Source organism: Nelumbo nucifera, chromosome 6 (genome assembly GCF_055504915.1).
Source record: "Nelumbo nucifera cultivar China Antique chromosome 6, China Antique-T2T, whole genome shotgun sequence".
Lineage (NCBI taxonomy): Eukaryota > Viridiplantae > Streptophyta > Magnoliopsida > Proteales > Nelumbonaceae > Nelumbo > Nelumbo nucifera.
This window is the reverse complement of record NC_142654.1, coordinates 23521669-23532910: the sequence shown is the minus strand read 5'-3', so window position 1 is coordinate 23532910 and position 11242 is coordinate 23521669.

Genomic DNA, 11242 nt, shown 5'->3' with positions numbered 1-11242 from the left:
AGGTCAGCAAGTTGCTGACCAAGTCAACAATGGTTCAAAGACCTTGATTTGTACCCCTTCTAAACTAAGCCTAGAGTCTAAGACGAGGGAAAAGATGATTTGGATTAGAATTGAATTTAGGTCAGTCCAGCCCCAGAATTCCTAGCTCTACCATATAGGTGGGGTATGTGCTAGGTCAGAATTGATGCCAATTTACAAGCAGATATAGATTTAGGAACGAGATCTGCTCCTCACACAGGGGCGCCTCATATGTACATCCACCGTGCATTGGGAACATCTCCCGTGAATAATAATTTATAAGTACAGGAAATGTTCCTAATGTATGGTAAGATGTGCATGTGAAATGGGTGTGAGGCGCCCTATGTGAGTAGGAGATCCGATCTCGTCTCTGAATATTATAGGTGAAGCTGTTTATAATTTTGAATTGATGCCAAATAGAGTGTGCCCAGCAGTCATTGCACGCAGAAGAAGAGATTTGATATATGACCCATTATCATGAGTTCACATTGGTGCCCAATAGAGTGTGCCCCACAGGTTGACCCCTAATTGTTATTGAAAATATTCCCCTACACGGTTGGGATGTATGTGGGGGCGCCAATGAAAATTCCATTATCATTGGGTAGGAATTTTTTTTTTTTTTTACTTCAACCGTTGGGTTGGAATTAATCACAGATCCCACATCAACTCATCAAGGACGTCGCAACAGATGTGGCCTCTTTTGGGAATATTCTTTGCCCGCTTGGGAGGGCTTTCCCGTGGTGGCTTTGGGCCCACCTGGGCCTTGGATGTATTGCAATGGCCCCACCTTGAATTAAAAAATAAGACCGGTGGCCAGAGAAATACATCAAAGGCTGCATTTATAATTTGTATTTAACTAATAATTGAATTTAATGCAGATTAATCCTATGCAATATAAATATTATATATAATTATATAAATAAATTTTAAAATTATTTTATCATTTTATGGATGCCGATTTAATCTGATCCTATCCAAAATCCTGAATTTGGATGCTGGTGCAGTGCAGACGTAAATGGAATCGGATGTGGATTAAATCCGATGCAAAGTTTGATAATCAGATGCAGATGAAGACGTAGACAGAGATCCGATTCGAATCCGAACCCAATACAGTCCTTGCCACGTATTAGCAAAATTGAACTCCGGGACAGGATATGGGGATAAGGTAAGAGTTGTTCTGGCTGAGATCCTTATCCAGTACTGGTTGATGTCCTTTTCTATGGATGTAAGCTCTATACATTCTTCTCCCTCTCAGCCACTGGCATGTCATATCGATTATGATGTTCTAATTTGCTACCTGGCAAACAGTCCATCACTTGTTTGGGAGGTGGAACTTGATTTGTTTCGTAGATATACTTTTTCATTTTGGACGCGAAAGTGAAAGATAACAAATGAATTGCACTTGATTCTATTTGTAACATGGGTGCAAATAAATCGGATCACGATCTGATTCGATCCAGATCTGATTTTATTTTGTCGGATACCCCTCCTCCTTCAGATCGTTGAATAGATCAGATGGGATAATAGGATGCCATGGAAAAAATGGAATCCAATTCAGATCACCCCCTATTCAATTCAAAAGAATTTAATTAATCTTATCTGACATGTATATATATACATTGTTTTTTTGTAACTTTTTTATAAAAATAAATATATGATAGAAATAGTTGAAAAAATACTTGATTTTTTTTGTTTTTTATTTTTTATTTTTATAATTTATTAAATTTTCAAAAAATTAAATCGGATCAAATCATATTTGAATATTCAACATTCTTAACGTATGTGAATTGAATCACTACTTGTAAGACCCGATCAGATCTATGATATATGTTACTGGGTCAGACTCAGATTTACCTATACCTCAATTAAAAAATATTTTTAGGAAAACAAAAATGAATCTAGCTGCAGTTTCATTTTAACCGTGGGTAGATAATTACTCATCAGAACCAGAATATCACGTTGTCTGTGTTTATAGCATGGTAGTTGGGGTAGGTGAAAGGGATACTCTGAGCTGTGGAACCAAGATGATTACCAAGTAATATATTAAGGGGCTGGTTTAATAACAGCTGAAGTGGCTGAGATGAATTACTTGTTGCTTTGTCTTTTAGTGATTTGGCTATTAAGTAGGGTTTGAGGCTTCAATTAGATTCATTACTATATCCTCAAATATTTTATTATAGAATTGTTTTATTCAGTTCGGGTATTTCAGCTGTCATCAAGCAGCTATGTATCCCGTAATACTTGAGGCTTTGCATTTTGCAATAAATTGAGCCTCTGACAGTTTTGGGTTTGTTTGAATCAACCCTGATCAATCACTTTCATTATCAAACTAGGGAAGATTATCTAAAACCTCCCCTAACTTTATTGATGATGTCTAAAACTTCTCTTGATTTTTTAGATACCTCTACGGGAGCCTTGTTAGATTTTTTTTTAATGGATGATATAATTTCTTTATATCAAGTGTTCTTCTGGTCCCATAAAAATAGCTTTTAAATGATAAAAATGACTTTAACTCAATGTCATTTCATCTATTTTTTTTTTGTAAAATATACTCCTAGGGCATTTAACAATCTCTCTCCCTCTCCAAAAACAATATGTTCTGCAATTAATGCCATACTATTTGATCCATTTTTATTCATTAGTAGGGGTGAACAAAAAAACTGAAAAACCGAACCAATTAAAACCAAACCGAAAAATCGATTAATCGAACCAGTTAGTTTGGTTTTGATTAACCAATATAGAAAACTAACGGTTAATCGAACCAACCGATATATATATTTATGTATATAATATAATATATATTATAAATTAATAAATATGCATTATATAAATATATATATATATATAATATAAGATATATTATTTATTATTTAAAATATAATATTTTATATATATTTATAATTTTTTATTATATATATGATTATAATATATATTATAAAAATTAAAAAACCAAAAAACCGATGAACCAAACCGATAGTTAATCAAACCGGTTGGCTTCGGTTCAATTTCGATTACCAATTTTCTAAAAACCAATAGTACCGATTCAGTTAAAAAAAATGCCCACGGTTCGATAACCAAACCGTAAGCACCCCTATCCATCAGCTTTAATCATAGTCACACTCGTATGTTACAAGATAATGGAAGCAATGAAGCAAACTGATTCGGATGTCCATTGCCCTAATGGCATTCCAAAGATCCAAATATTAGACTAGGTTGTCTAATGCTTACAAAGACCTAAGGCTATGTTTGGTTTGAAGGAAAATGCAGGATAAGGTAGGGAAACCTTTACAAACCTTGTATAGGTTCCTTTCCTTGCCTTTTCCATCAAAACAAACAAAGCCTAAATGTTTATCATGATTATACATTTCTAATACAAATTTTGTATCATTCTGTTTGCCATTTTTATGGGAAACTTTAAAGGAGATGTATAGGTATAATGTGGTTACGGCCCACTTTTGTCATGCCACCTGCATTGCAGTGGGCCTCAACCCCTAGCCCCCCAGCCTGGCCCAGGGGTGTGGGCCGTGCCTCGTACATCACAACAATGTAGCACTGCGGGCCATGCCAACCCATGGGCAGAGTAGAGAGCACGTGGATCCACTAACGTATAGGAATGGCGACTGGGCAGGTTCAGGGCTGGGATCATATTCGCTGTCATCAATTACGATTTAGAGATAAATCCCTATCTCCAATCCCAATCCCCATTGGGGATAAAAATTGTCCTCCATCCTCAATCCCTGACAGGGGCGGGTCCTCCACGGGGACCCTTTTTGAAAAATAAAAGAAAGTTTAACATATAAATAATATTTTAAACATATTTTGGTATATATGTGATGATGCACAATCCGACCGATCTTAGCTGTCAGCAATCTTGCCTCTGAACTGAATGGCAGGAACCTGAAACGGAAGGAGAAGAGAAGCTCCGGGGAGAACCCGACGTAAGGGCTCCGAAGCTCGAGTTAGATTCTTTCAAAGGCAAGATAGACCAGATAGCGCAAAAGTTAGCATACCTCGTTCCTGGGGGGTAGGAGCCTTTTATAACCACCTCGCGCACTCACTTCCAGGCTTCCGTCAGATTGGGCATGATTACTTCTGAACTCCTGCCAGTTCGGATGTCATTTCCTCTGGCCGGACAGAACCGCCACTGCTCCTTTTGTCGGAGCCGTCTCTGCGGCTAGTAACGACGGTTGCAGGTGGCGGTAGCAGGAGGCCATTTGAAGTGCGGCTGTCAGGCGTCAGATCCCAAATCAGTCAGGTGCGTCGCCCTTGGATACAGACGTCCTTGGTGTCAGGTACGTTTGGTCAGCCTAGTGTTTCGGAAGCGAAGTGTTGGAGTGGCGAGCGAGATGTCTTGAGTTCGGTTTGGGGAGTGTTCCGAGCTGCCATGGGCCATCTCGGGTCACAGCTTTGTGAGGCTTGGGGCCCAGTATAGTTCGTGCTCCTTGCAGGGAGCTCGGGTTCTCAGTAGGGAGCTCGGGTTCTTATTAGGGAGCTCGGACTCTTAATAGGGAGCTCGCTCTTAATAGGAAGCTCGGACTCCCAGTAGGGAGCTCAGGTTCTTATTAGGGAGCTCGCTCTTAATAGGGAGCTCGGACTCCTAGTAGAGGGGTCTGGAGTTCGGGTTCGGTAGTGAGCTTGGACTTGCTTTCGATGTTCGCTTCGGGCGCTCTACTGTCCCGAGTTGTTTGCTTTTGCCACGTGTCGAGTGATTGCGAGGTCGGGCCAAATTTCCCTTCATCAATTGCCCCCCACTCCCTGCGACAAGGGTCCTGTCTTGGCGCGGGGAGTTCGTAAGGTAGCAGGAGGGTTTTGGTCCGTGCTGAGGGCGCTCGATTTAATTTGATTTTCAAAAAAGGGCGCGCGTTTGGGAGACGTGACAGCAGTCGTTCGACAGTTGAGCTGCAGATGCTTTTATTGCGAGGAGACATGCGCCGACACCCCGTCAGTTTCGAGAAGGTGCGTGCTGACACCCGTCCTCTGACAGGACGTGCGCGACGCCTCGACAGTTTCGGAAAGACGTGCGCTGATTGGCCTCGGAAGATGGGCGGTTTAGCGCGGCTGTGGGCCGTTGGATTGGCTTCGATCTGGGCCGTCGCTTTCCGGCCGCTATGGATATAAATAGCGCACGGGGGGGGGGGGGGGAGGGGCCCGTCCTTGTTACTGTTGTACCTCTTGAGCTCGCGCCTAAGTTTCAGTTCGCGTCCCAGGTTCCTTGCTTGTTCGAGATTTCGTGGTCTACTTCAGTCTTCTTCCTGGGTGAGTGCTTTTGGAATCCCGTTCCATTTTCCGATGTCTAGTTCGAAGGGTTCAGACTGTTCAAGCGGGTCTGATGTAGGTTCTACGAACCAGTTTGCGTCCCTCGGTAGTTCAAGTGAGCCCGATGTAGGTCCTGAGGAAGGGGTCGAGCCTACAGCCCGAGGTGCTTCGGGTAGGTCGGCGTCCACCTCCTGTCGTGGCCGGGTTGTAGATCAGTTCGGCCCTTCGACTATGACGCCTGAGGGACTTCAATCCCTCATAGACTACTACGACTTGCTTGGGGAGCACGCCTACTTCATCCCTACGGGTAGCTTCCCTTGGGAACACGGTCCTGATGAGATCGTGATTTTCCGGGAACAGCTTGCTACGGGACTGCGACTGCCTTTTCATCCTCTTCTCGTCGAGGTTCTAAACCACTTCGGTGTGACGGTTGGCCAGCTTCACCCGAACTCCTTATTTTGTGACGAGAACTTTCCATTGGATCTGGAGATTTTCTCCTCTATTTTAATGCTGAAAAAACAAGCGGGTCCCCTTCCTGGGCGTAGGCGGGCATACTACCTGTCTCCTCGCCCGGGCTTCAAGCTCTTACACGGACTCCCTAATAAGGTCCCGGTGTGGAAGCGGGACTATTTCGGGGTGCGAAGTGCGCTGGGGTGGCCGTTTCAGACCAGCTGGGGGATGGCCGCTCCCGACTCCGGCGTCACACTTGATAAGGAGACGGCGAAGGGCCTCCGGCAATGGGCGCGGCTTGGGCTGGAGTGTCAACGGTATCTGATGGAGGCCAAGCTTATTGCTGCGAGCCTGAGTTCGGGTAGGTTCTTTCCCTAGCGATCCTGTCTTGCTCCTTTTACGTGTCTTACTGATGCCGAACTCCTTTTCGTAGGTACGATGGACTCTCGAGGGACCCGAGGTGGACACTTGTTCCAGGGCATGAAGAGGAGAAAACGGGTGGCTAAGCGAGCTCGCGCCGAACCACCCCAGGGTGCGGAGCCCGAGGTGCCGGACTATCCGGCGGAGGAGCCCGAGATGGTTCCTCCTATGCAGGAGCCGACGGGGGCTCCTTATGCTGAAACCACACACACAGGGGCTCCCGCTTACTCCGAGTCTGCCCATACGCGAGCTGGGCCGTCGAGCTCGGAGGCCCTGGGGGACTTCAGGAGCGTGCTGTCGCCTGTTCATGCTCTTCAACGGAGTAAGGAGGCGATGTTTCTCGAGGTAGTTGCGGCGTGGACCGAGCTCCCTCTGCACCAAGTGGCCTGCCGTGCTGTTACTCATGCTATGGTGGTAAGTGCTCCCTTCTTTAGAGTTCTTCGGCTTTTATTCTTCTATTCGTTCCTTTGATCCCGTTTTCCTTTGATAGGTGAACTCTTCTATTCACGCCTTAGCGAACCAGGTGGAGAGATGCTCGAGGTAGGCGTGAGCTGTCGAGGAGGCTGCTTGAACTGCCGAGGAGGCTGCTCGTGCTGCTGAGGCTGCTGCTCGCCTCGCGCGGTCTAGCCAGGCGAGGTCTCAGAGAGATGCCAAGGCCATGGGAGTGGTGGCGAAGCATATGGCGGAATTGAAGCTGGACCTGCAGCACCAGGTCGAGTATCTTCAGGAGGATATCAGGGAGAGGACTCAGATCTTCTCTCAAGGCATCGAAGACGCGAAGAAGAAAGCTGTCAGTGATTATATTGCTTCGCCGGATTTCGATGATCTGATGGTGGACTCCTATAGGAGGGGTTTCAAGCTAAGCCGGTGGATGATCCGGAATACGTACCCCGAGCTCGATACCAGCGCCATATCCACTTCGCGCATTACTCAAGAGATGGCTAATGCTGCGGATGCCGAACCGGACTCCGAGGGGGAGGCAGGTCCTTCGGGTGTCGTCGAAGTGGCTTCTGATAATGATGAAGTAGCCCCTGGCTTGTAATGGCTTTTTTTTTTTGAATGTACACATCTATCTGAAATGAAATGGCTTTTTGTTCAAGTGCTGGTTGTCCTGTCTTCGAGCTGCATTTTTTGCCGAACTGACCATTTCGATCCTTTAGTTCGTTTTCTGACACCTTTACTTGAAATGAAATGGCTTTTTGTTCAAGTGCTGATTGTCCTGTCTTCGAGCTGCGTTTTTTGCCGAACTGACCATTTCGGTCCTTCAATTCGTTTTCTACCTAGGCTTCGGGGTACTTGCCTTGGTGGTTTATAGGTAGTATCTTCTTAAGTTGACGACGTTCCATGCTCGGGGTACTTGTTTTCCTTCTAGGGTTCCAAGCTCGTATGCTCCCCCACCGAGTGCTTTCTTTACTCTGTAGGGTCCTTCCCAATTTGGTCCAAGTTTCCCTACGCCGGGTTCGGGCACCATGACCTTACGGAGAACCAGGTTGCCGACGCGGAAGTTCCTCTTCTTTACTCGCGCGTTATAATACCGAGCTACCTTTTGTTGGTAGGCCGCAGTTCGGATGTGCGCGAGGTCTCTCACTTCGTCCAGTAGGTCGAGGTTGGTGCGTAACTCGCCCTCGTGTGTCTGTTCGTCGTACGCTTCTAGTCGCAATGTAGGCACTTCGATTTCCACCGGGATCACCGCCTCGGTGCCGTAGGTGAGGTTAAAGAGGGTCTCTCCTGTGGCGGTTTTTTCCGTGGTTCGGTGAGCCCATAGAACACTTGGTAGTTCATCTGCCCACAAACCTTTGGCTCGGTCTAATCGTGCTTTCAGTCCGCGGATGATGGCTTTGTTCATTACTTCTGTTTGGCCATTTGCCTGTGGGTGTGCGACCGACGTGAAGTTCTGACTAATTCCCATACTTTGGCACCATTCTTGGAACTTGATATCTTCGAACTGTTTGCCGTTGTCGGAGATCAGTACCCGAGGTAGCCCGAAGCGACATACAATGCTCTTCCAAAAGAAGTTCTGTATGTTTCGGGCTGTAACTATTGCCAGGGGTTCAGCTTCTATCCACTTTGTAAAGTAATCTATTGCCACCACTAGGAATTTTCTCCCGCCTGTCGCTGGTGGGAATGGCCCCAGGAGGTCGATGCCCCATTGGACGAAGGGCCATGGGCTGGTCAGGTATTTGAGGTCGGCAGCGGGCTGATGGTGCATGTTGGCATGCTTCTGACACTTGTCGCATTTTCTAACGAGCTCGATTGCCTCTATCTTCATCGTTGGCCAGCAGTATCCTTGTCGAAGTGCCTTTTGGGCGAGGGCTCTACCCCCCAGGTGTCCGCCGCACAAGCCTTCATGGGTGTCGCGGAGTACCAGCTTGGCTTCGGCTGGGCGCAAGCATCGCAGGTAGGGGAGCGTGTAGGATCGTCGGTACAACCATTTGTCTATCATGACGTATTTGGCTGCCTGGCGCTGCACCCTCTTGGCTGCGTTGCGGTCCGTGGGGAGGGTTCCATTTAGCAGGATGCTCGCGAGTGGGTCGATCCAGCTCGGCTCTGCTTCAGTGACGGGAGCGACCTCTTCTACCCCACCGAGAATGCTGGGCCGAGGTAAGTCCTCTACGTACACGGTTCTCCTGGCGTTGTGGCTCATGCTAGCTAGTCGGGACAGGGCGTCGGCCTCAGCGTTCTCTGACCTCGGGATTTGCTTGATGAAGTGTGACTGGAAGTTGAGCAGAGCCTCCTTTACTTTTGCCAAATATGCAATCATTGTGAGCTCGCGCGCTTCGTATTCGCCTGTAACTTGGTTGACCACGAGCTGGGAATCACTGCAGATAACCATGTGCTTTGCTCCAACCTTGTGCGCTAGGTTTAGCCCAGCTATCAGTGCCTCGTACTCCGCCTCGTTGTTGGATGCCGCGAACTCAAAGCGTAGTGCGTATTCTAGTTTTGTTCCGCTCGGGCCGCGTATCACTATTCCAGCCCCGTTGCCTTGTTGGTTCGAGGAGCCATCTACGTGAAGGATCCAGGGCTCCTCATCCCAGTTCGCGCTTGGTCTAACTAGGAGGGATGCCACACTGGCTGCTACTTCACGAGGTTCGGACTTGTTTGGCTTGGGAGCTTCGAGTTCGCCCGAACTGGGGATCTCGGGCTCGATCGGCTCAGGGGCTTCGAGGCTAAACGTGCATTCTGCGATAAAATCTGCCAAGGCTTGGGCCTTAATGGCAGTTCTTGGCTTGTACTGGAGATCGTACTCGCTGAGTTCGATGGCCCACTTCGTTAGCCGGCCGGAAACCTCGGGTTTGAGTAAAACTTGTCTCAGAGGTTTGTCGGTCAGGACGATGACGGTGTGAGCCTGGAAGTACGGGCGGAGTTTCCGTGCTGCTACCACCAGTGCATATGCTAGCTTTTCTATCTGCGGGTACTTTGTCTCTGCTCCCTGCAAGATTTTGCTAACATAATATATGGGTCGTTGGACCCGGTCTGCTTCCTTTACTAGTACCGAACTGACCACCTCATCGCTAGCCGAGAGGAACAGTTCTAAGACTTCGCCTTTCTCGGGCCGAGCTAAGGTTGGCACACTGGCGAGGTAGCCTTTTAGCTCGTCAAACGCGAGCTGACAGTCTTGGGTCCATTCGAACCCTTTGCCTTTGATTTCTTTGAAGAAGGGTAGGCAGCGATCTGCCGACTTGGACATGAAGCGGCTTAGAGCGGCTATGCGACCGTTTAGCCTCTGGACTTCTTTTATTTTCCGATGTGGTCTCATATCTAGGATGGCTTTTATCTTGTCTGGGTTGGCCTCGATACCGTATCGATTGACAACGTAGCCTAGGAATTTGCCCGAGGTGACGCCAAAGACACATTTGTTGGGGTTCAATTTCATGCTATACTGACGCAGGATTTGGAAGACAGACTCCAAGTCTTTTATTAGTTCTTGTGAAAACCGTGTCTTGACGACCATGTCGTCTACATAGCACTCTACCTTTGTGCCGATCAGGGGCCGAAACAGCCTATTTACAAGTCTTTGGAAGGTCGCCCCAGCATTTTTTAACCCGAAGGGCATGACCTTGTAACAGTATAGACCGAACTCGGTTATGAAGCTGGTTTTTTCCTCGTCGGATTGGTCTATCCGGATTTGGTTGTAGCCTGAGTAGGCATCCAGGAAGCTTAGCAATTCATGTCCCGAGGTCACGTCCACTAGGCGGTCGATCCTAGGAAGGGGGAAGCAGTCTTTCGGGCAAGCTCGGTTCAGGTCGGTGTAGTCGACACACATGCGCCACTTGCCGTTCGCCTTTTTCACCAGCACAGGGTTGGCCACCCAGCTCGGGTAATGGACTTCCCTTATGAAGTCTTCCGCGAGGAGCTTCTCGACTTCCTCATCAACCGCCTTCCAGCGCTCTGGGGCTAAGTTCCGTTTCTTCTGTCTAACGGGTCTGACTAAAGGGTCAGTGTTAAGTTTGTGAGTTATAAGACCAAGGTCAATACCGGGCATATCGGCCGCGGGCCATGCAAAAATATCTAAATTTTGGAGTAAAAAACTTACCAGTTCGGTCCGTAGGGGTTCTTTGACGGAAGCACCAATCTGGAGTGCGCGGGCTGGGTCCGTAGGCGAGGTTGGGATCGTGACTGTTTCTTCTGTGGGCGAGGCTCGTTCTTCGCCTTGTTCCGCGGGCCGCTCCAGATCGAGGTCGCCGGCCGCCTTGGTCTTTCCCTTTAGGGCGGCAACGTAGCACTTGCAGGACTCGAGCTGGTCGCCCCGCGCTACCCCCACACCGAAGTCCGTAGGGAACTTCATGGCCAAATAGTAGGTGGAGACCACCGCCCGCAGGATATGCGTGATTGGCCGCCCTATTATGGCATTGTATGGGGAGGGGGTCGCGACCACCAGGAAGTCGTGGTTGAGTCTGACCGCACAAGGCCACGTGCCGACTTCCACAGGGGAGTGCTATTTTTCCAAGGGGCCTGACTTCCTCTCCGCTGAAGCCCACCAGGGGAGTGCTTGCGGGCATTAGTTCGCTCCTCGGCAGTTGTAGCCGATCAAACGCCGATTTGAAGAGGATGTCCGCCGAGCTGCCCAAATCTACGAGTACGCGCCTAACCTCGAAGT